The 26,566-nt window shown below is 41.8% G+C and overlaps 1 protein-coding gene across 2 annotated transcripts in view; it reads left to right on the top strand.

The window, feature by feature from the left end:
- The window catches only part of Wdpcp (WD repeat containing planar cell polarity effector), a 245,691-nt gene that overhangs the window by 189,241 nt on the left and 29,884 nt on the right, over positions 1-26,566 (top strand). The window lies entirely within an intron of this gene.

The raw sequence follows: 26,566 nt of genomic DNA, 5'->3' as shown, positions 1-26,566 counted from the left end.
TCAGGTTTGGCTTAGCACTCACAGGGCAGCTCACAACCATCTATAATTCCTGCGCCATGGGATCTGACACTCTCTTGCCATCTTTGCAGGCCCTTGTGGTATATATCTATACACACACACACACACACACACACACACACACACATATTCATGCAGGTAAACATTTATACATAAAAATAGAATAACTTAAAAAGAAGATAGGGAGCCATTAAGGAAGACAAGTGACATGAAACCCTGGCCTACATACACGCGCAGGGCAGGCATTGGAAGGATGACTTGTTCAGTAAACTGTTTGCATTGCAAGCATGGGGACCCAAGTTCAGATTCCCCAGAGACCACTTAAAAAGACAGTTATATGGGACTGGAGAGATGGCTCAGTGGTTGATAGCACTGGTCTCTCCTCCAGAGGACCCAGGTTCAGTTCCCAGCACCCACACAGAACCTGACAACAGTTCCAGAGGATCTGACAGCCTTTCTAACCTCTGAGGGCACTGGGCACACACATAATGTAGTAACACCACGGGCTTTGTGGGTATTAATTTTTAAAGTACCATCTGTATCATCTCACTGTCCCCACAGCTTGAAAGATAAACACCCAGTGCTGCTAAGTGTACTCAGTGGATGAACTGCAGTAACGCTAAATAACTTAACCAAGTGGACACAGTGGTTGTTAAGAGACACTCATACCATGAGTCTGGTGATCTTAGCCACTACTTATCGATGTATGTTGAAGAATACATTGGACCATGCGTTACCCCATGAGATGGTCACAACTTTATACCCATTTTATGGATGAAGAAAAAGTATGGTGCAGAAAGCTCAGTTGTTACGAAACAGATGTTGTTTATACTGTGTTGAGTCTATGATACTATGATACTGTGATACTATGCTGGCATAGTATCAGGATGAGTTTAAAACAGTGGTTTTCAACCTTCCTGATGCTATGACCCTTTTAATACACTTCCTCATGTTGTGGTGACCCATTTTCTTGCTACTTCATAACTGTAATTTCGCTGCTGTTATGAATTGGAATATAAATAATATTTGATAGGTGCGATATCTGATGTGACCCCCTTAGAGGTCTCGACCCACAGGTTGAGAGCCACTGGTATAAAAGCATCCGTTTTCCTGGAAAGTGATTATGTTGACACATGTTATCCACTAGGCACAGTTAGTCATGTGTTGTATGCGCAGTAACCATAGGGTTCAGTATTACTTTTCAAATTTAGAAATGAGGACACATACAGTCCCAGACCAGAAGTGAACAGCATGCCCGCTTCTCTGTGCACTGAACACTGAGAGTCAGTGACCTCTCTGCTGTCAGCTAGCTCACTGGTACCCCTGTGTGTGTTGCTACCCTACATTAACTGACACTTATTTACTGCTCCGATCTAAGAATTTTGGCTCACACGCACACATGCGCACACACGCACAAGCACTCTCTCACACCCGGAGTAAGAATAGTTCTTCGTCCTCTTTGGTTTCCACATATGTTAAACAGTACCAAGTCTGGACGCCTCTGATGTGTGGCAACACGTGCTGGAAGGAGGCCCTGGGCCACCTCAGTGCTTCAGAGCTGTTTTGTGGCAAGCAGATGCTTTATACTAAGAGCTGCTTGCTCTGTACGCTCCAGTGGGTAGCAATTAAGGGGGACTGAATTGTTTATTTAGTGGGTATTTTGTCTTACAGCTACATTTATAATATAATAGCTATATTTATACCCTAATGTCACTTACTCAAATACAGAGGGTGTGTGTGTGTGTGTGTGTGTGTGTGTGTGTGTGTGTGTTACTTTTCACTTAGTCAAATAGAAAGAGGTGTGTGTATTACTTTTCTTCAATCAGAGAAGTTCTTTCTCCTATATTGCCTGAGTGTTAGAACTTCTCATTTTAGTTGCCTCCATGGCCACAAATAAAAATATCTAGAGCTAGTCCAGATTATTTAAATGTTCACGTTGAGTTTGCATAATGCATGCAAACCTCAGATACTGAGTAAATTTTCTACTAATTTTAACTTTGGGGTTTGCCCCTTATTGTTTGTAGCAGCTGGCCGCCATGCTCTCTGTGAGCTGCTTCTCCCAGGAGGAAGTAGACTAGCTTGTGCTCACAAACTCATATCCAAAAGCAGAAGACAAGATCAAAATGGGAAAGAGAAAAATATTGTTTCTCCTAAAGCTCCTTTTTCAGAATTAGATTTATTCATAAGTATATTACTTCAATCATACGTAGAGAAGCCTGCTTCATTATTTTTGTGAAGCTTACATATTTTCGAGATGGCAATCTAGATATTTGAAATGGAGTCATTTAAGCAGAAGAGATAGCTGGCAAGCGTTCTCACGCCGGGTGGTGCTCACTGAACTGCCATAACCTTCCTTCTGTTTATCAGAGTAAGATACCATTATGGGACTGGGTAGACCACAACACCAAGGTTCACGTCAGGGATGTCAATAGGGTTTTACAGTGTTGTTCCTGCTGTAGTATGGAACTCACCGTGTAGACCAGGCTGGCCCTAGACTTAGACCTCCTGCCTGCCTGCGCTTCCTTAGAGGGTATCCATAGCTGGCCAAAAGGTTTGCAGTAATAATTACTTCAGGATTTACTCAGAAAAGCAGGAAATGTTTGGCCAATGGGATAAAGGTCCATCAGGATTCAGAGTGTTTTCCAGTAGATACAAGTAGTTAGAATTTCCATATTTCTTTGTTGACCAGCAGTTGAAGTGACAACATTGTTTGCTTCAACTACTAAAACTACTTTCTTTCTGGTCTTTGTGTGTGTGGGGGGGGGAGTAGATCAATTTCAGGGGTTTCCCCTGTGGCTCCCCACCTTATTGCTGGAGACAAAATCTCTTCACTGACCCCAGAGCTCACCAATGCCACTAGACTGGCTGGCCAGAAAACCATAGAGGGTTGGTTGCTTTCCCCACCTCCTGCTGCCCGGCTTCGAGGCTTCGAATCACAGCTGGGTGCTGAACCCTGCCTTTGTGTGGGCGCTGCAGCTGCACAAGCTCATGTGCGCCCAGCAGCCACTTTACCCACTGACCCGTCTCCCCAGCCAGTCAGCTTTCTATGGCTCCCGCTGGGGTCTGTCATCAGAGACTCCTTTCTCAGAGCCTGGGCTTTCATCCTAAGGTGGATGGTCGATCAGTTGACGTATCTAACCAAAGTCCATCGTGCTCAGGCGCTGTCCTCTTCGTTGTACGGGGTTGTTCACAGGAGCATGGGTACTTCTTTTTCCTTAATTTATTTATTTAATCACTTTTCAACCTGATCGCAGTCCCCTCTCTCCTCTCTTCCCAGTTCTACTCTCACAGTCCCCCCATCCCTCTTCTCCTGAGAGAAGGGGAGTCTCCCCCCAGGGTAGGTGCCAACCTATGCTGACACATAAAGTCACAGCAGGACTAAGTGCATCCTCACCCACTGAAGCCAGAAAAAGAAGCCAGCTATGGGAAAGGGATCCAAAGGCAGGCAACAGAGACAGCCCCCACTCGAGTTGTTAGGGACCCACATGAAGACCAAGCTGCACATCTGCTACATATGTGTAAGGAGCCTGGACCAGCCCATGTGTATACTCTTTGGTTAGTGGTTCTGTCTCTGTGAGCCCTCGTGGTCCCAGGTTAGTTGACTCTGTAGGTCTTCTTGGGATGTTCTTGACCCTTCTGGCTCCCTTAACCCCTCCTCCCACTCTTCCACAAGACTCTCCAAGCTCAGCCTGTTGTTTGTCTGTGGGTCTCTGCATCTGTTTGCACCAGCTGCTGGGTGAAGCCTCTCAGATGACAGCTCTGCTAGGCTGCTGTCTGCAAACATAGCAGAGTATATTAATAGTGCCAGGGGTTGGCTCTCTTTCATAGGGAGGGTCTCAGGTTGGGCAGGCATTGGTCGGCCATTTCTTCAATCCCTGCTCCATCTTTATCTCTATACTTCTTGGAGACAGTATAAAGTTTTGGCCGAAGGTTTATGGATGAGTGAGGGTCCCCCTTTCTCCGCTACAAGTCCCACCTGGTTACAGGAGGTGGCCCTTCAAGCTCCCTATCACCTACTGCTAGGAGTATCAGCTAGGGTCACCCCCATAGACTCCCAGGAGCCTCTGCACCAATTTTCGTTCTTTCTCCCGGTCCTTTCCACCCCACTATCACCCCTCCTCTGCTCTTCTAAAGACCCTTTCCCCTCCCCACCCCCTCTCCCTTCCAGTTCTTTCCATCTTCCCCACTTTTCTTCCAACAGATTTAGTGTGTCTGGTTTTATGTTAAGGTCTTTGATCCACTTGGACTTTAATTTTGTGCAGGGTGATAAGTATGGATATATTTGCATTTTTCTACATGTAGACATCCAATTAGACCAGCACCATTTGTTGAAGATACTATCTTTTCTCCATTATATGGTTTTGGCTTCTTTGTCAAAAATTAGGTGTCCGTGGCTGTGTTGGCTTATTTTTGGGTCTTTGATTTGATTCCATTGATCCACCATTCTATTTCTATTTCAGTACTATACTGTTTTTATTACTGTTGCTCTATAGCACAGCTTGAAGTCAGGGATGGAGATACCTGCAGAAGATCTTCTATTATACTTTTTGGGTTGTGTCTGCTTCAGGTGAGCTGTTAAGTTGCTTGTATGATATGTTTTTAATTTCTTTATGAAGACATTTAGTGCTATAAAGTTTACTCTTTTTTTCCTTTTATTATTTTTTATTAATTACACTTTACTCACTTTGTATCCCCCCATAAGCCCCTTCCTCCCCATTCTTCACACATGCCCCTCCCCAAGTCCACTGATAGGGGAGGTCCTCCTCTCCTTACTTCTGATCTTAGTCTATCAGATCACATCAGGAGTGGCTGCATTGTCATCTTCTGTGGCCTGATAAGGCTGCTTCCCCCTCAGGGGGAGGTGATCAAAGAGCAGGCTAATCAGATTATGTCAGAGGCTAAACTTTACTCTTAACACTGTTTTCATTGTGTCCCATAAGTTTGGGTATATTGTGTCTTCATTTTCATTGAATTCTAAGAAAGTCTTGTTTTCTCCATCTATGGTGATTAAAAGTTTTGCTGGATATAGTGGTCTGGGCTGACATTTGTGGTGTCTTATAGTCTGTTATATGTCTGCCCAGACCCTTCTGGCTTTTAGTCTCTGTTGAGAAGTCGGGTATAATTTCTGATAGTTCTGCCCTTATATGTTCCTTGGCCTTTTTTCCTTGCAGCTTTTTTTTATTCTTTCTTTGTTCTGTACATTAGTGTTTTGATTATAATGTGGCAGGAGGATTTTCTGGTCCAGTCTATTTGGCGGTCAGTAAGCTTCTTGTATTTTTATAGGCAGTTCTTTCTTTAGGTTGAGGAAGTTTTCTTCTGTGATTTTGTCGAAAGTGTTTTCTGGGCTTTTGAGATGAGAGTCATTGTTTTCTTCTTGTTCTCCTCCTCCTCCTCCTTCTCTTCTTCTTCCTCTTCCTTCTCCTTCCTATTATTCTTAGGTTTGGTCTTTTCATAGTGTCCCAGATTTCTTGGATGTTTTATATCAGAAACTTTATAGATTTAACATTTTTTGACTGATATAGCAATTTCTTCAATCATATCTTCTATGCCTGTGATTCTTCCATCTCTCGTATTCTGTTTATTGATGCTTATGTCTGTTGTTCCTGTTCTCTAGATTTTTCTATCTCCAGGATTCCCCCAATTTGTGTTTTCTTTATTGCTAGAGCGGTTGGTGACAGTTCTTTTCTAGCAGCTTGGATAGCACTTTCTGGCAATGAGAGCTGTCCAGCAGGAAGGATTCTTCCAGCTTAGTTCTAGCTAGAATTTTCTGTGTCTTGTGACCAAAGCATACACACCATTCTTAAGAGTTCCATCTCTATGCCATGAGACTATGCAAACTCTTTTCCTTCTTATATGTCTAGATTGCCAAATTTAAAAGGTAGCTGAAATACAAAATATATAAGGTTCTTGGGTAAGATGGATAGGTGAAAAACAGCTTCCATGTGACCCTGTAAATGCTAAGAAATCAGGGTAACAGTGAAATTTATCGGAAGGAAGAAAAAGGAATAAAGGAGGAAAGATATAGGGAAAACATCAGGAATCACAAAAGGAGAGAGGAAAACTACAAGGCATAGAGAAACGGAAAGGCTGTGTAGCAAAATGTAAGAAAGGGCCCATGGCTAAGTCTCATGCAGAAGACAAGCCCACAGTTTTCACAAGCTTTACATCCAGTGGGGCATTTGTTTTGATAGTGACACACTTTGTGGTAGACCAGCATTAGAGAAAAACAAACAACAGCAAACGCACATCCATTTAGTCACTTACAGTATCTTAAAATGCTGTGGCCAGGTGACTTGCTTGAGGGGGCTACCTACTGTTTGAGGCTAAGCTACACTGGAGAACATCAATGCCCAAGAGCCCCTGCCACCTGTGTTGGGTAGGAGACCAGAGAGTCAGTTGTAGAGGGGGCATTCCGTATGGACATAATGAAAAGTTACATGCAGAAGATTCAGGCTACGAAGGCTCTGTGGTTAGTGGCCCTGCTTTATGTGGCATAAAGCAGACCTTGTCATCTGAGGAAAACTGCTGAGCCAGGCCAGTGGACTCCTTGGCCTACAGAGCTGCTGTAAGTGGGACTGAGGCTGGTGAGGCTCAAGTCCCGCAGGTCACCTGAATTCGACACCTTTTCTTCCTATGGCTGGGCAGAATTCGAAAGCCAGGAGTCCATGACTAGGGTATAGAGCTCTGCAACAAATGGGCATAGGTAAGGGAGTTCTGAAAAAGGCTTCAATAGCAAAGTAATTACATAAATTGACAAATAAGCTGGTACAAAATAAAAAAACAACAACCTGGACAACAAAGAAAGAGGTGAAGGGATAGACTATAAAATAATAGAAAATATCTGCCATCTATACATTTATTCCAGCATTAGTATCTAGAATCTCTAGCAAACTCAAAAACCTTAACACCCTAAGTTCTAAATTATCCATTCAACAAACAGGCAAATTAAGTGCACGGTTCTCAAAGAAGAAACACAGATAGCAAGTAGATGCATGAAAAAAAATTCACATCCTTAGTCAGCAGGAACTTATAAATCAATCGACATTGAATCCCCCTGGAATGGCTATTCTTAACAAAGTAACCACTGGCAGACGCTAGCGAGGACCCTGGGGACAGACACCGCATATGACCTGATGACAGTGTACATTAGTTCAGCTAATATAGAAGGCAGTATAGAGGTGCTTCAAAAAAGCACCAAAAGCAAAAGGCAACACCTAAAGTACCACATCGATGTAGGAATATTTGCCACCCCTGGACATGCAGCTTGAGGAGCAGGAACCACCACACGATAGAAATACATGCTTTCACACGTTCACAGGACCACTGCTTACATAGACAAGCTGAGCAGTCAGCCTAGACAGCCACCAGCAGATTAGGCAGGAAAGAAAATGTGGACACATGCACACAGTGGAATTTTATTCAGCCATAAAGTACAACATTCTGTCGTTTTCAGGATAGTAGGTCATCATTCAGTCAAATAAGCTGGGCTCAGAAAAATAAGAACTTTATTTTCTCTTGGATGTAGACTCCAGTTTTTTTTTTAATTGAATAACATGAAAGTGTGCAGGCAGTTTATGGGAAGGAAGGGGTGCAGCAGGAAGGGGAAGAGTAGACGGGAGACAGTAATGGAAGCTGTGGATATGTGAGCAAAGTACACAGTATACATGCATAAACACATCCTGATTGAGCCTGACTGGTGTGGTGGCTCAGTGGATGAGCACTAACCACCTCAGTCCAATCCCTGGAACCCCTGCTGGAAGGAAAGAACTTTCATATGTCCTACACACACAATCCAACCCCGGCATAACGGCAAAATGAAACCTTTTGTGTAATTACTACAGGTAACTAAAATGGGCTCTACGAAACCAAGAATTGAGTACACACATGCGCACGGGCACATGCGCACACGTGTGTTGTTGGGATTGCTTCACTCTAGATGGGTTTGGGGGAATGTTCTGTGATTTTGTTGACAGGGTTTGCTGTATTGAGTACTGTCATCTTCATGTCCCTTCTATTCTCATGGAAGAGTATACTTACTGCTGTAATTACCATATGTCTATTCTGCTGTAGTCAGAATAGTCTTTTCTTGGCTAATTGGATTCCTTTAAAAAAAAAAAAAACTATGCGTAAGTGGTCGGTCCACTACAAGACATGAGTCACAGCTGCACACCGCACGCACATTGTCCCAGCAGGACTAAGCACATCCTCTCGCCCTGAGGCCAGACAAGGCCGCTCAGCTACAGGAAGGGGATCTGAAGGCAGGCCACTGAGTCAGAGACAGCCCCTGTTCCATTTGTTAGGGGACCCACATAAAGACCAACTATCACATCCGCTACACATGTGTAGGGGCCCTCTATCTAGCCAATACATGCTCTTTGGTTGGCGGTTCAGGCTCTGTGAGCTCCCATAGGCCCAGGTTAGTTTACTCTCTAATTCTTCTTGTGGTGTCCTTGCCCTGACTCCTCCATGGGACTCCCTGAGCTCTGCCTATTGGCTGTGGGTCCAAATAAGGCGCTATGAACATAGCTGAGCAAGTGTCCTTTTGGTATGGTGGGACATCTTTGTGGCCTATGCCCAGACGTGGCATAGTTGGGTCTTGAGGTAGAACTATTCCCAATTTTCCGAGGAAGTGCCAGACTGTTTTCCAAAATGCTTGTACAAAGTTTGCACTTTCACCAGCAATGGAGGAGGGTTCCCCTTGCTCCGCATCCTCACCAGCATGCACTATCACTTGAGGTTTTGACCTTGGCCATTCTGATAGGTGCAAGAGAGAATCTCAAAGTAGTTTTGATTTGTATTTCCCTGATGACTATGGATGCTGAACATTTCTTTAAGTGCTTGTCAGCCATTAGAGGTTCCTCTGTTGAGAATTTTCAGTTTAGCTCTGTACCCCATTTGTTAATTAGGTTATTTGGTCTGCTGGTGTCTACTTTCTTGAATTCTTTACATATTTTGGATATCTGTAGGCTGCTCTTTCGTCCTATCGACAGTAGCCTTTGCAATACAGAAGCTTTTCAGTTTCATGAGGTCCCATTTATTAATTGTTGATCTTAAAGCCTGAGCTGTTAGTGTTCTGTTCAGGAAGTTGTCTCCTGTACCAGTGTGATCAAAGCTAATCCCCATTTTCTCCGCTACTAGATTTACAGTATCAGTTTTATGTTGAGGTCTTTGATCCACTTGGACTTGAGTTTTGTGCAGGGTCACAAACATGGATCTGTTTTCATTCTTCTACATGCAATCATCCAGTTAGACCAGCACTATTTGTGGAAGTTGCTTTTTCTTCTGTTGTATAGTTTTGGCTTCTTTGTTAAAAAAAAAAAATCAAGAGTCTATAGGTGAGTGCATTTATTTCTGGATCTTCAATTCAGTTGGTCAACCTGTTTTTATGCCAGTACTATGCAGATTGTTTTGTTTTGTTTACTACTATTGCTCTGTAGTACAACTTGAAATCAGAGATGGTGATACTTCCAGAAGTTCTTTTATTGTACAAGATTGTTTTATCTATCCTGTTTTGTTTTGTTTTTCTGTATGAAATTGAGAATTGTTCTCCTAAGGTCTGTAAAGAATTGTGTTGGTAATTTGATGAGGATTGCATTGAATCTGTAGATTGCTTTTGGTAAGATGGCCATCTTTACCGTGTTAATCCTGCCATTCTATGAGCATGAAAGATCTTTTCATCTTCTGATATCTTTCTCCAGTTTCTTTCTTCTTCAGAGTCCTGAAGTTCTTGTCATATAGGTCTTTCACTCGCTTGGTTAGAATTACCCTAGGATATTTTTTATTATTTGTGGCTGTTGTGAAGGGTGTTGTTTCTCCAATTTCTTTCTCCACCCATTTATCATTTATATAATAGAGGGCTACTGATTTTTTATTTTAGTTAATTGTTATATCCAGCCACTTTGCTGAAAGTGTTTATCAGCTGTAGGAGTTCTCTGATAGAATATTTGAGGTCATGTATGTATACTTTCATATCATCTGCAAATAGCTATACTTTGACTTCATCCTTTCCCCTTGAGCTCCTTTAGTTGTCTTATTGCTCTAGCTAGAACTTCAAGTACTATATTGAATAGATATGGAAAGAGTGGGCAGCCTTGCCTTGTCCCCGTTTTCAGGGATTGATTTAAGTTTCTCTCCATTTAGTTTGATGTTGGCTATAGGCTTGCTGTATATTACCCTTATTGTGTTTAGGTATGTGCCTTGTATCCCTGATCTCTCCAAGACTTTTCATATGAAGGGGTGTAAGATATTCTCAAAGGCTTTTCCTGCATCTAATGAGACAATCATGTTTTGTTTTGTTTTGTTTTCCTTTGGTTTGTTTATATTGTGGATTACATTGCTGGATTTTCCTGTGTTGAGCCATCCCTGGATCCCTAGGATGAAGCTTCCTTGACCATGGTGGATGATGTTTGATGTGCTCTTGGATTGGGCTTGTGAGTATTTTTGCATCAATGTTCATAAGGGAAATTGGTCTGAAATTCTCTTTGTTCAGTCATTGTGTGGTTTAGATATCATGGTGATTGTGGCCTCATAGAATGACTTTGTCAATGCTCTTTCTGTTTCTATTTTCTGGAATAATTTGAGGAGTATTGGTATTAGCTCTTCTTTATAGATCTCTTAGAATTCTGGGCTAAAACCATCAGGCCCAGGGCTTTCTTGGTTGGAGACTTGTAATGACTGTTTTTATTTATTTAGGTGTTATAGGTCTATTTAAATTGTTTACCTCGTCTTAATTTTACTTCGGTAAGTGGCATCTATCAAGAAAATTATTCATTTTATTTGTGTTTTTCAATTTTGTGGAGTAAAAGCTTTTGAAGTAAGAGCTAATGATTCCTTGGATTTCCTCAGTTTCTATTGTTATGTCCCCCTTTTCATTTCTAATTTTGTTAATTTGGATACTCTGTTTGCCTTTTAGTTAGTTTGGCTAAGATTTTGTCTATCATGTTGATTTTTCTCAAAGAACCAGCTCTGGGTTTTGTTGATTTGTGTGTGTGTGTGTGTTGTTCTCTTTGTTTCTAATGTACTGATTTCAGCCCTGAGTTTGATTATTTCCTGCCATCTATTCCTCATGGGTGTGTTTGCTTCTTTTTGTTCCAGAGCTTTCAGGTGAACTGTTAAGTTGCTGATGTGGGCTCTCTCCAATTTCTTCATGAAGGCTCTTAGTGCTATGAACTTTCCTCTTAGTACTGCTTTCATTGGGTCCTATAAATTTGGGTATGTTGTACCTTCATTTTCATTGAATTCTAGAAAGTCTTTGATTTCTTTCTTTCCTTATCCAGTGGTCATTGAATAGAGAGTTGTTTGGTTTCCATGAGTTTGTAGGCTTTCTGTGGTTTCTGTTGTTATTGAAGGCCAGTTTTAATCCCTAGTGGTCTGATAAGATACAGAGGTAATTTGAATGTTCTTCTATCTATTGTGACTCTTTTGTGGCCAACTCTATGGTAAATTTTGGAGAAGGTTCCATGAGGTGCTGATAAGAAAATATTTTTTTTTATGTTTGGGTGGAATATTTTCTAGATATCTGCTACGTCCATTTGATTCATAAAATCAGTTTCATTATTTGCCATTTAGTTTGTGTCTCGATGTCCTGTCTGTTGGTGAGAGTGGGGTGTTGAAGTCCTCTGCTATTAATGTGTGGGGTTCTATGTTTGATTTAATATTTCTTTTTATTTAGTCATACTTAGCAATATTTAGTAATAGTTCTTTTACACATGTGGTTGCCCTTGCATTTTGGGCATAGATGTTCAGAAATGAAACATCTCTTTGATGAGTATGAAGTATCTTTTCCTTTTGATTATTTTTGATTGAAAGTCTGTTTTATTCGGTCTTAGAATGGCTATTCCACTTTGCCTCTTGGGTCCCTTTGCTTGGAAAAATCTCTTTCCTAGTCCTTTGCTCTAAGGTAATGTCTATGTTTGTTCTGAAGTGTTTCTTGTATGCAACAGAATGATGGATCCTGTTTTTGCATCCATTCTGTTAGTTAGCCTATGTCTTTTTATTGGGTGATTGAATTGATTGATGTTGGGAGATATTAATGATCAGTGATTATTGATTCCTGTTATATTGATGTTGGAGTGGTAGTGTGTCTGTGCATGTGCGTGCGTGCGTGCGTGTGTGTGTGTGTGCGTGTGTGTATGTATGTGCATGGTTAGTAATAATAAAACTTGGATGCACTAAGAATAGTGTATATGGTAACTAAGGTGGTCATGAATTCCAGTTCAGCCTGTACAAAATAGTGGGACCCCATTTTAGAAAAATAAAGCTGGATATGGTTGTGCACACCTCTAATCCCAGCCCTGGGGAGGAAGAGGCAGGCGGATTGTTTTTAAGGTTAAAACCAGCCTTGTTTTTATGCTGAGTTCCAGGACACCCAGGAATACATAGAAAGACCTCTAAGAAAAACAAAAACAAAACAAAATGAAACCACCTGTGTTCTACTGTATAGAATATAGAAGCGAATTTTTGTGTAGATTTCAGTCTCATATTCTAAATATCTTACGTACATGTGACTATTCCAAAATCCAAAAGCATCCCAAAATCCAAAACACATCTGCATTCCGAGTATTTCAGATAAAGAAAACTACTTGCCACAAGTATTTTTTAAATGATTGAAAACTGGAGGACCATATGGCCAAGGAGAGGTGCCCGAGGAATGACTGCTGCAGAAAAGAACTGGACTAAGAGGAAAAAGCCATTTTCAGGCGTGACCACAAGACAAATGTGTTAGCAAGGAAGTAGCACAAAGCACAGAGGGTTGGAGAGGCAACCCAGGGAAAAGAAGAAACAGTTAACTCAGCCCAGGCTCTCTGGAAGGGAGAGAGACGGGTGGGAGGCGTGTGCAAGCAACCCCAGCTTAGCAGTTGCCTGGCATCACAAAGGCGGGGCCCCAAAGTACTCACAGACCCTTCAACACGGCCTGTCTGCCTCAGTGCCAGAGCACACATAGGCTATCCAAGCAGCTCCCACAGCCACTGACAGGCCCTACCCTGCCTTGACGGCCCAGCATCTGGCCATTGGATGCCATCAGAAATCTTGGCCTGCCGACAAAGCAGGGCAGAGCACAGCCTCTAATTATCCCACAGCTTTAGGAACAGCAGCTTCTAGCCATGAGCCTGCACCTCAGCCATACCTGCCTCCTAGTAAGCACTACTCCTCAACACACAGCCTAGAGATTTCTGGCTCAGAAGTTCTGGTATCACGTGTGCCTCTGCTGGAGCTGAGAAAGATTCCAGCCAAGTCCTTCAGCTCCAAGGACAAAGGTGTTCCGTACTCCAAACCCTGATGCTGCTCTTTCTTCCCTTGGGACCTAGTCTACTGCCTTGAACCTACGGCTATCACAGGAAAACCGAGCTCTGCCAGCAGCTGTCCCTTGGAACAGTCCTGCCTCTCTAGATCTAAGGTTAAAATGCTATGAAAAATGCTATGTATTATTCTTGCTTATCCTATGGGATCTGGGGAAAGTTGTCTCCACACCCACAGCCTTGGACAAGAGCTGCTTTGGTGCTCAAAGCCCAGACTTCACTAGGTCTTGTCTGAGTTAGGTCCTCCAGGTCCAGAAGAGTGCTTAGAGTCCAGTGCTCTAAACACTGATTATCCATAATTTTCCTAGAGGTCCCCGGAAATTCCTGCCATGGTCTAAAGCTTTGGCACCAAAGGCCCAGGGCTCTCCTGTGTTCAGCCCAGAAGGCAATCTCTTCCACTGCGGCTGCTGGTGCCCAGGCTTGCTGCCCCGTGCCGGGCTGCTCTCTGCTAAACCCGCCTTTATTTCTCTCCACCGGAGCTTCTGCCTCACCACCTTCCCCCTCTTTTCCTTAGTTACTGCATCCAAGAGCCATGTACAGAATTGTATTTAGAAAAATACTAGAGAGAGAAAATAAGCTACAGAATGTACCGTTCAGTCCTCGCACGCTTTCCGTCAATACCTGCAAACGAAGAAAAGGTAGTCAAGAGCTTTGTGCTATTAGTAAACACTGCAAAGAAAACCTGAATGTCCCAGCCCGTAGACAGCACTCAGCAGAAAACCCCAGGCAAGCTGGAGACGCCATTTCCAACACACCATTCACTTGAGCTGAGGGCTGCTTCAGCCTCTCAGGGCACAGGTGCAGCTGTCGCTCGCATCCACCTGGAGCTGTGATTCTGCCTCCTGCTGTCCTGTTTGTCTGCTTCCTTTCCCGTCCCATCTCCAATATCCAACTATGTTCAGGAAATGAAATCTCAGCAGCTGCATTTTCTCCCTTTGTAATCTAGGACAATGGAAATCACTTCTCTAAAGTCAGAAAGTGCTAAAAGTATACAAACTTTTAGTGTCTGCCAGCCTGCTTTCACTACCCAAATCTATGCTTCAAAGTTACAGCTTTGTATAGAATTAGCACACACACTGTAGAGCACACACAGGTAACATGTAGATTATAGGAAAAAATGACTAAGGACAACATTTGGAACCACATGCTGAAGAATCGCTATTTGTCCTCCTGATATATGGTATGCATAAATATCATTAAGCCAGATAAATTTTTTGTAAGTCATTCATTCATATTAATGCTGTTTACAAGTATGAAAATGTTAGACTTAACACAACAATCTAAAAGCCAAACTAGAAATTTTGTTAAGTTATGATTTTATCATTCTTGATACAGCATATCAATTATTTTAAGAAGAAAGTTGCAAGGATATTTTACTCTTTTAGATGAAACAAAAGTCTGGGCTTGAAGTCTTGAGCTTTAATCTTGGATTTCCAAGCACTGATTTGGTTGTATAGCCTTTTAAAAGCCTTTGGGCACAAAAACAGGTAAAAATGTGGTTTTAGTTATTGGCATGTCTGTGCAACAAAGCATTTGGAAGGTGTGACTGACAGGCCAGGAGTGTATCTAAGGGGAAAACCTATGCTTGTGTCTGCCTCAGTGACTTTATTAGCCACACCCTACTTGTAAATTACAAGCTGTCATTCAGAGTAGCGTAGTGATGTTTGAAACAAGTCAGATTCTAATACCCATACTTCTTTTTGCCTTAATGCCTAGAGGTAAATTCAGAAAATGTTCTTAATGTTTTGACTCATAAAAGCACTGATCTGGAAAAAAAGAAAAAGAAAAGAAAAGCATCAAGCCCTTATAGTGAGGAGCACGTTCATATGTATGTACGTATGTGGATATGTACTGCAGAGCTGAGCATCACAATTAGGTAATTCAGCCTCCAGTATAATTCAGATCAGATAGTCAACAGCTCTTTCAGACTGAAGATAAAGGAAATAACTCTACTATTATACACTTAATTAAAATTGGTATTAATGCAAAAACTTCATTGGAGGCCTTTATTATTTTATGAAGAATTACAGAATAATCTGTGTTGTAAAGCATGTAATGAAAATACCAATTACTTAATTGAATGTGGAAACAAATACATATTCATGCCACACTTTGCCAGCAGCCATACAACCTCTTTCTTGGTTTGATCATTATTCTCTTTTTAAAAACTGTCAGCATTGCAACTCCCTTCATGTTTTAAAATATAAAATCATAAAAGTTCAAACTACAGAGGGATACAACAGAGTCAAATCAAAATGTTCCATAGCTCCTCCTTGTTCCGTGAAAAAAAAACATACTTGCAACAGAATATTTTCCTAGACTTCAATAAAGTATGAATTCACATAGTGGGCCAAACACAAAACTTTGTCTTGAGCAAACTCTTTTTCTGACAAATAAGAAGAGACAAACACCTGTAAGTTGATGTTTAAAGTTCAAACTAGTTTTGAAGTAACAAGAAAGGGAAAGCCAGCGGTTCAAATTTCAGTCACTTTTCATCTAAACCCATCAGTGTGTGCACTGGTCCATTAATTATGTGGTCAGCACAAAATGATATGTTAGTCTTCCCTTTTCCTCCAAGGTGACAGCTGTGAGATTTAGTTCAAGAGAAAGAAAGCTATTTCAAATATTTTATTGTTAGTCTCAAGAATTTACCTGTTATAAATGAAAATTTAAAAGTTGACAAATTGAGGAATAAACAAATCCTTCCTTTGTTAGAACTAAAATAAAATGGGGTAGATTTAAAAGATGTGATCGACATGGACCTACCTATTCTGGGTTAAGGAGGTACTCTAAAATACAGCGATGTCAGTAAGAACTGGAGAACTGGCCTAGTGCTTTCAGTTTGTAGGTCAGACACCTTCTCCCTCTACTTTGCCTAACTGCACACATGTAAGTGGGCGCAGCACGGCCGAGCCCTGAAACTCTATGCTCATCGATATGCGCGTGTTAACATGCCGCTAAATATGTCTCCTCTGATATTTCCAACCACTAAAATTTAATTCATTCTTAGTGCACAAGTTATAAAGAAACAGCAGGCTGGATCTGGCTTGACCAGTTTGGCAACCCCCTTTTCTCACACATTATTTTGCTTTTTCTGTTTTATGGACCTGTACTTCATAAGAAAAAAATGTTACTAAGTACTGATTTTTTTTAATGTTTATTTTTAGTATCTTCTAAGTTCAAAAATGGCTGTCCGTTGCCAGGACTAAGTAAAAGTTACACCATTAAAATAGTGTGTGTGTGATCCCAATGCCCTTGCCCACAGTATTATTACAGCAGTTCTCATAGACAGTATTTGTATTCAGTGGATCTCTGGTCCCATTTGGTTAGTGACATGCTGACGAGAAGTCGTGAGTGTAGCTTCTCCGACATTTCTAGGAGATGAAATCTTACAGCAAACGTAATTGTTCTGATCCCTAAGCCTTAGATGCAGGAGTTTTATTGTAGATTTGTCAGTTGGGGCTGGACACCACAAGAGCACTCATTCTCTGAATAATTTTGATTGGTTGTATTTTCTGTAATGGTCTTTATATGTTTAATGAGAGGGTGAAAGGTGTGCTTATTTTGGGGTGTGAGGATAATGACTTAGAATGTAGTTAGGACTTATACTGGTTTAGTAAAGTGGCAGTAACAGGATCTTGAAGGTGACTTCCCCAGCCCTGGGTGGCTGGCTACATTTCTAGTACTAGGCAAGATCTCCCTATTGCTAAATGGGTCTCAGGTTCAATTAGAGAGCTGCTGGTTACCACCGAGCTATGGACCACCTACTGAACACCTATGTGTAGTGTGCCGTATGTGATCACAGCTCAGTGGGGCTATTGGCTGATTTCCTCCTTTGGAAGCTTGCCTGGCACCTTCCTGTACCATGTGAGCTCTGTTACTCAGCAAGCTTTCAAGTCAGATTTAGCTCAGAAACTTCAGGACCTGTGTTTGACATACATGGTATCTTCATCAATAGGGACTTAATCTTTTTTAAATTCTTTATTAATTACACTTTACTTACTTTGTATCCCCCCTGTTCCCTCCCTCCTCCCATGCCAATCCCTCCTTTCATTCCCCCTCAGCACGCATGCCCCTCCCCAAGTCCACTGATAGGGGAGGTCTTCTTTTCCTTCCTTCTGATCCTAGTCAATTAGGTCTCATCAGGAGTGGCTGCATTGTCTTCCTCTGTGGCCTGGTAATGCTGCTTCCCCCATAGGGGGAGGTGATCAAAGAGCAGGCCAATCAGTTCATGTCAGAGACAGTCCCTGTTCCTATTACAATGGAACCCACATGGATACTGAACTGCCATGGGCTACATCTGTGCAGGGGTCTTAGCATATCTCCATGCATGGTCCTTGGTTGGAGTATCAGTCTCAGGAAAGACCCCTGTGCTCAGATTTTTTGGTTCTGTTGCTCTCCTTGTGGAGTTCCTGTCCTCTCCAGATCTTACTGTTTCCCACTTCTTTCATAAGATTCCCTACACTCTGCCCAAAGGTTGCCCATAAGTCTCAGCATCTGCATTGATAGTCTGCAGGGCAGAGCCTTTCAGAGGTCCTCTGTGTCAGGCTCCTGACTTGTTCCTTCTTTTCTCCTTCTTCTGATGTCCATCCTCTTTGCCTTTCTGGATAGGGATTGAGCATTTTAGCAAGAGTCCTCCGTCTTGATTAGTTTCTTTAGGTGTACAGATTTTAGTAGGTTTATCCTATATTATATGTCTATATGAGTGAGTATATACCGTGTGTGTCTTTCTGCTTCTGGAATAGCTCACTCAGGAATGACCCTGAGATTTCACCTTACACCCATCAGAATGGCTAAGATCAAAAACTCAAGTGACAACACATGCTGGAGAGGTTGTGGAGAAAGGGGAACCCTCCTCCACTGCTGGTGGGAACGTAAACTTGTGCAACCACTCTGGAAAGCAATCTGGCACTTTCTCAGACAACTAGGAATAGCGCTTTTTCAAGATCCAGCTTATACCACTCCTAGGCATATATCCAAAAGAGGCTCAAGTACACAATAAAGACATTTGCTCAACCATGTTTGTAGCAGCCTTATTTGTAATAACCAGAAGCTGGAAACAGCCCAAATGCCCCTCAGTGGAGGAATGGATACAGAAATTGTGGTCATCTACACAATGGAATATTACTCAGCAATCAAAAACAAGGAAATCATGAAATGTGCAGGTAAATAGTGGGATTGGGACTTAAATCTTAAACCTCTGGAAGACAACCAAGCATTATAGCAGTAGCCTATAATGTCTGGGGAATCTCTTGGACAACCCTGACCAACAACTCAAAAGCGAGCTTCTTGTGCCTAGTGTTAGAGTTTGTGTTAGTCACTGGCTTCAGTGGAGAGCACTGTCAGCATGTGTGGAAAAGTTTCATTTAAACATATATATATATAATTATACAGACTTATGTGTATTATGTAGAATTATTTTGTATAATTTTAGTTAGATGATTCCTTCTGACTTTTTCAGACATCCTTACTGTTATTTTTGCCTTCCTCCTCCTGTATTTTGCTTTCTACCCTTCACTAATTAAAGTCGCTCATGTTTTCCCCATTTCTCCCTTCAAATCATATGCACATTGCTAGACCTCTCTCTATTTCCCATCTCTACCACCATGGCCCCCTTTTACTTTCCTGCTTTGTGCAGTTCTGAAGATTTGGGGCTAGGAACCACAGATGAGAGACAACATACAGTGTTTGTGTTTCTGGGTCTGGGTTACCTCATTCAATATTATATCTTCCTTCCTTCCTTCCTTCCTTCCTTCCTCCCTCCCTCCCTCCCTCCCTCCCTCCCTCCCTTCCTTCCTCCCTCCCTCCCTTCCTCCCTCCTTTCTTTTTCCTGAGACAGGGTTCCTCTGTGTAGCCTGGCTGTCCTGGACTCTCTGTAGACCAGGCTGGCCTCCAACCCACAAAGATCCCCTTGCCCCTGCCTCCCCGAGTGCTGTAATTATAGGCATTGTGCCACTGCACCCAGTTCAATTTATCTTTTATAATTCCAACGTAGTAAACATATTTAAAAGTATTTGTCAGTCATATATATTTCTCCATTTGAGGGCTTTCTGTTCAACCACATTGCAAATTTTTAACTGAGTTGTTTTTTTGTTTGTTTTTTTGTTTTTGTTCTTTGTATATTCTAGACTCCAATCCTATGTCAGGTAAATAGCTGACCAGTATTTTTCCTATTCTGTTGGTTTCACCTTTCACTTGATTGACAGCTTCCTTTGCCATCAACTTTTTTGTTTTTGTTTTATAAGGTTCATGAGACCCCATCTGTTAATTATTGGTCACATTTGCTCTGCTTCAGAGTCCTAGTCAGAAAACCCTTGCCTGTTCCTGTAAGTAGAAGTATCCAGCCTAGTGTGCTGCCCGGGGGCCAGCTTTTATGTCCGTCACCATCAATTCGGAGTTGACTCTTGTACAAACTAAGAGCTAAGGATCTCGCTTCACTTTGCTGCATGTTAAAGTCCAGGTTTCTCACAGCATCTGTTGCACATGGTTTGTTTTCTCAGATTATAGTTTTGGTGTCTTTGTCACAGTCAGTGTTCTAGTTAGATGTCTATTGCTGTGCTAAAACAACTTGAGGAGAGGAGGAGCTTGAAAAACCTTATAGTGCATATTACATCATGAAAGGAAGTCAGGGCAGGAGCCTAGAGGCAGGAACTGAAGCAGAGGCCACCGGCTCACTTCCCGTGGCTTGCGCAGTCTGCTTGTATCTCACAGGACTACCTGCCAGGAAGTGCTGCCCATAGTACAGGGAATCTTAGGAAAGAAGGGGGAGACAGAAAGACCTGGAGGGGGCAGGACCTCCACAAGCAGAGCAACAGAACCAAGAAATCTGGACCCAGAAGTCTCTTCTGAGACTGACACTCCAGCCAAGGACGATGCATGGCTATAACCTAGAACCCCTGCACAGATGGGAGCCCATGGCAACTCAGTCTCCAAGTGGGTACCCCAGTAAGTGGAACATGAACTGTCTTTAACATGAACTCAGTGGCTGGCTCTCTGATCACCTCCCCTTTGGGGGTGCAGCCTTACCAGGCCACAGAGGAAGACAATGCAGCAGTCCTGATGAGACCTGATAAGCTAGGGTCAGATGGAGGGGGAGGAGGACCTCCCCATCAGTGGACTTAGAGAGGGGCATGGGAGGGAATGAGGAGGGGGCTACAGCTGTGATACAAAGTAAATAAACTGCAATTAATATAAAAAATAAAAATTTAATTAAAAAAAAAAAACCAACACACACACACAGAAAAGCAGACACAGCTGAACACTGTTGCAGCCCTTGGGGACCTCGCTGGCGGTGGGAATTCTGGAAAAGCACAGAATCTCATTAAAGGATGATCATTTCACTTGTATTCTGCATCAGGCTGTAAAGTGATTAAATAAATGAATGAAAAAAATCCATTTAAAAGAAAGAGAAAAGTTGGGTGTAATTATAATAGGTCTGCCTTTATATGTTATTTGGCCTTTTTCTCATGAAGGTTTTAATATTCTTTGTTGTACATTTAATATGTGGCCTATGGACCTTCTGTTGTGATCTAATCTATTTGGTGTTCTGTAAGCTTCTTGTATAAAATGACGTGTATTTCACTTTTTTAATGAGTCCTGGCTGAAGTTCTAAGTCAGTGCAGGACTCGACTGATCTCTTCATTAACTTACAACTGTCTTTTAAGTACAAAATAACACATACCAAAAAGCTAACACTTCTTAGAAGGTTATGTTTAGGGATTTCCTAAGTTGTTTAAAAGATCACTGTGAAGCATTCTTGTGAACAGTTCAGCTCTTTCTGGGTCTGTATCCTTGTAACTTGAGAATTTCCAGTATGACTGCTCTGTAAACATCAGAATTTTCTAAATATTGTTCAGTGTATACATAGAACAGGCCATGACTTATCTTACACTTATCAGCTTGTTTATTTTTATTTCCCCAAAGCTGTATTTCTAATAAGGGCAGCTGCTACTTTGTAAATACTTTAATGGCTTCTGTTAGGTAGAGCTGTCAGTTTAACAGACAGTGTTCTAAAAGAGTTTCATTCTTCCATGTGATTACACACCTCTGGAGACTGGAAAGGTAGCTCCTTTGAAGACAGTGAGCCAACAGAATAGAAATATTTAAGAAAAATGTGTAAGATCAGGTCAAATGACAAAGATCCACCTACCCTGAGTCCTCTTGAGTCAAACAATTGTTGAAATGGACAACATAGCTTTTATTCCTAACATTTCAGGAACTTTTAGCTTCTTGGAGAAAGAGTATTCTATGCAATCCAAGCTGGCCTTGAACTACTGATCCTCCTGCCTCTGCCTCCCAGGTGCTGGTATAAGAGATGTGTGCCACTGTCCAAGACTAATTTAGCACTTTTGTCAAACAAGTGGGGAAAAAGAAGGTCAAAGAGATGAAATGGCTTTTTTACCATGACAGTAAAAAGCAGAGATCATGCCCTAGTCTCTTGAATCTTGCTTTCTATCCTGAAAGCATGTGCAAGATAAGAGAGAATAAAAACAGTACAAAAGACAAAAAAAAAGGAAGCAAGGAGAATAAAATATATTTTGAGCCACAGCAGGTTCAGGACCTCATCAAGAATCAGAAAGTGTGTTGGGTTTTTGTAGGTCATGTAGTCTCAGTTTAAACTACTCAAGTTAATGTTGTTGACACTCTATTATACACAAGAGTGGCTGTGCTCCAGTAAGACCTCATTTAGACACTGAAATTTGAATTTGTATACTTTTCACATCTAATAGTGTATAATCTTTCTAATTATTTGACATGTTTAAAGAAAAATCTACCAATTTTCACTATTGGAAAAAGAAATAGCTTTTAAATACTGTAGGTTAAATATCTGTAAACTGGATTTGGTGCGGGAGAGCTGGCCCTGCCACTCATCTGCTCTGAGGTGGCATGGGTGCGTGGGTGCTGCCCCTTCCCCATCACCACTTGTGGTAATGGGAGAGCTGGCCCCTCGGACATGAGAGCAGGAGCACTAGCCTTGCTCCCTCACTGGTTGCAGCACTTGGGAAAGTGGGTCTTGTGCCTTGATTTGGCATCACAGTGGAGCTGGCTCTTGAGATGTGGGTAGGGTTGAGCTGGCTCCAAGGACACAGGAGAGCTGACCCTGTGTCCTGCCATTGGTGGCATTGCGTGGCCTAGCTGAAGCAGCGCCAGAGAGCTCACCCTGGTGGTGTGGATAAGGAGACTCTGTAGGCCGACCAGCTCAGCTACCACCCAGGCCCAGATCCAGGGCTCTGAGTTGACCCACCGCAACGTCTATCTGCAAGTGGTTAGGATGCATGTAAGGGCTAGTCTTACAGATCCAAAGCTGCAGGATCTCCATGACACAGGGCAACAACAGGATAAACTTCACACTGTGACATATTACAGTTTCCACAATGAGATGGGTTTTTCTATGCTCTCTCTCTCTCTCTTCCTCTCTCTCTGTGTTATTGGGGGGAGGTTGCAAGGATGAAGGGCAGAGATGAGGGGACAGAGATAGGGAGATAAGCAGGACTGAGATGCCTGATGTGAAGCTCTCAAAGAATCAATAAAAAGTTTTTAAAAAATGGAGAAAAATGCCATTGACCAACTAGACTGAACATGTATATATAGAATATTCATTCAGCTAGAATACTCGTTCTTGTCAATGCCCCAGAACATTCTCCAGGAATAACCAAACCAAGGCCATAAAATGAGTCTTTTAAAAAAATTTTTTTTTTCTGTGCTAGGTATCAAAACCAGGGCCTCAGCCATAGCAGGCAAGTGCTCTCCACTAAGCTGCACTTCCATACCTAAAATAAGTCTTTTAATAAAAGATTTATCATCTAGAGTATCTTCTGATCACTGTGGAATTAAACAAAAAACCAGTAGAAGAAGTAAAGCTGGAAAATCCATGAATATTTGAAAATAAAGCAACACACAGGCAATCCACCAAAAAAAGGGTCACAAAGAGAATTCTAAAACTTCTTGACACAAGGGGAATATGCGTTTGTGATATACAAGAGGAGAACAATCTCAAACCAATAGCCTAACTTTATATCTGAGGAAACCATTAAAAGAACAAATTAAAACCAAAGGAAGCACATCTTTTGGATATATGCCTAGGGGTGGTATAGCTGGGTCTTGAGGAAGCACTATTCCTAATTGTCTGAGAAAGTGCCAGATTGATTTCCAAAGTGGTTGTACAAGTTTGCATTCCCACCAGCAATGGAGGAGGGCTCCCATTTCTCCACATCCTCTCCAGCATGTGTTGTCACTTGAGTTTTTTATTTTAGTCATTCTGATGGGTGTAAGATGAAATCTCAGGGTCATTTTGATTTGCATCTCCCTGATGGCTAAGGGCATTGAGCATTTCTTTAAGTGTTTCTCTGCCATTCAAGGACATTTGCTCAACCATGTTTGTAGCAGCTTTATTCATAATAGCCAGAACCTGGAAACAACCCAGATGTCCATTAACAGAGGAATGGATACAGAAATTGTGGTACTTTTACACATAGAATACTACTCAGCAATTAAAAATGAGGAAATCATGAAATTTGCAGGCAAATGGTGGGACCTAGAAATGATCATCCTGATGATCATTTGGGATGAAGTATCCCAAAAGCAGAAAGACACACGGTATATACTCACTCATATAAAAATACAGCATGGATGTAGGAGAAAACAAGTAACAGGACAGGAGCCTACCGCAGAGGGCCTCTGAAAGACTCTACCTAGCAGTGTATCAAAGCAGATATTAAGACTCATAACCAAACCTTTGGCAGAGTGCAGGGAATCATATGAAAGAAGGGGGAGTTAGTAAGACCTGGAGAGGACAGGAGCTCCACAAGGACCAAATATATCAGGGCACAGGGGTCTTTCATGAGACTGTTTCTATAACCAAGGACCATGTATGGATATAACCTAGAACCCCTGCTTAGCTATAGCCCATGGTAGCCCAGTATCCAAGTGGGTTCCCTAGTAAAGGGAACAGGGACTGTTTCTGACATGAACTCAATGGCTGGCTCTTCAATCCCCCCCAACCAAGGGAGGAGCAGCGTTGCTAGGCCACAGAAGAGGACATTGCAGCCAGTCCTGAAGAGATCTGATAAGCTAGGGTCAGATGGAGAGGGAGGAGGTCCTCCCCTATCAGTGGACTTGGAAAGGGGCATGGAGGAGATGAGGGAGGGATAGTGGGATTGGGAGGGAATGGGGGAGGGGGCTACGCCTGGGATACAAAGTAAATAACCTGTGATTAATATTAAAAAATTATTATAAAAAAACCAAAGGAAGCAGAAGGAAATAATCAAGATTAGAACAGAGAAATAAAACAGAATAGAAAAATGACAAAAGAAAAAGATAATGATATGGAAGGCACAGCTTTCAAAAAAAAAATCAATAAAATTGACAACAGTAACAAAGCAGAAACACCGCTGAAGAATCATAGCCAACACACCAGATGAGGGTGCTCATCCAGCATTATATAAGAGCATGCCAGCCTAAGACAGATCATAAAACAAAATAGGCATACAGTTAGCAAGTGAAATGAATTAGTAACCAAAAATCTCTGAACAAAGCAAAGCCCAGGACCTGTTGGCATCACTGGAGAATTCTACCAAACATTTAAGGAGAAATTCCCAACATCATCTAGCTCTTCCCAAAAACTAAGGAAGGACTTTCTCAGGACCATTTTTAAAAGATAGTGTTATTGTTCTAACACCAAAGACATGCAAAGGCAAGGAAAACTAATGACCAATATATCTGATTGATTAGTACTGAAGGAAAAGTCCCTAATAAGGCACCAGCAAACCAAATTCAACAATATAAACAAAATTTGGACACTGTGATCAAGTAGGGCTTATTTCTGGAAAACGAGAAATGAAAGTCTGGGTAGACTGTCACACTAACAGAATGAGGGACCACAGCTTAAGGATCACCCCAATACTGGTATGACATGTACAAAAATCAGTACCTTTCCATGACACAAAATATTCAACAAAGCAGAGTGAAGGGAAATTATCTTCACATAAGGAAGGCCACATGTGACAAACCTATGTCTTATAGGAAACAGGGATGAAAGACTGACAGCCTGAGTTGCCAAGGTGGTTCAACAGGTAAAGGCGTGTGTCGCCAGGCTGTCTTCCGTCCCCAGAGCCCACATGGTGGAAAGACAGAATTGACCTTCTGTGCACAATGGTACATGCAGACAGTACAATAAATAAATACAGCTGTTTCTGTAGACAAAGAAAACAAGATGTCTGATTTATATTTATATTTAATAAGGTACTGGAATTTTTCTAGCGAGGTTAACTTTGCAAATGAGTTTTAAAAGAAAAAAAAAACAGCACCCACATCTGAAAGAAACAAGTAAAACGGCCTGTTTACAAGTTACATGGTCTTATTACATAAAGAAAACTCTTAAATTTTAAATCCAATAAAGTGACAGGAGACAAATTAACGTGTCAACATGCTCAAGGGGAGTGCTCTAAAAAGTTAACAATGAAAACAGTAACATCCATAATAGTCTCAAAAGCAGTAAAATAACTTAGCAAGGAGGTGAAAGATTTGTACTGAAAATTGTTGCAAGAGGAAGTAGACAGCCAGGTGTGGTAGCACACACCTAAAGCCCCTAGAGTTGGAAGACTGAAATGGGAAGATCCCTGAGTCCAGCAGTTCCGATCTAGGCGGACAACATGTATAGACTCTGTCTCAAGGAGGAAAACATGTAAACACAAAACCGAAAGATATCTTATATTCATGAACCAGAAAACAAATATTGACAAATGGCAGCTCCAGGGAAGGCAACTGGCTCATCAGTACAACTCCTGTCAAACTGCCATGATGGTTTTACGAAACTACAAAGACGGGTCTTAATTTTTAATGGTTTTATTCATTTGCATCTGTGAGCATGTGGAACTCAGAGGGACATCTACAGGAGTCAGCTTTCTCCCTCCATTACGTGGGTTCTGGGGATCAGACTCAGGTTTTCAGGCTCAGTGGGGAACCTACTGAGTCATCTTGACAGCCCTCTATAAAAAGTTCATACGGAAGCAAAGGAAGCTGAATAGTTAAGGAAACCCTGAAGGATAATGTCAGATGTTACTCTTCCAGATTTCAAGGATAGAGTAATGAAAACACTGTGATACTTAAGTAAAGGTAAACCTATAAACCAATGGAATAGATCACCATAGAGACCCAGCCACAAACTTTCAGGTATGGGGTCAAACAATTTTCATCAAGGATGTTGGGACCACAAGTGGAAAAGGCAGTGTTTCTTCAGTAAGTTCAGCAAG

Source organism: Psammomys obesus, unplaced genomic scaffold, assembly GCF_907164565.1.
Source record: "Psammomys obesus unplaced genomic scaffold, mPsaObe1.curated_primary_1811, whole genome shotgun sequence".
NCBI classification, from domain to species: domain Eukaryota; kingdom Metazoa; phylum Chordata; class Mammalia; order Rodentia; family Muridae; genus Psammomys; species Psammomys obesus.
This window is presented reverse-complemented; position numbering and strand designations above follow the sequence as displayed.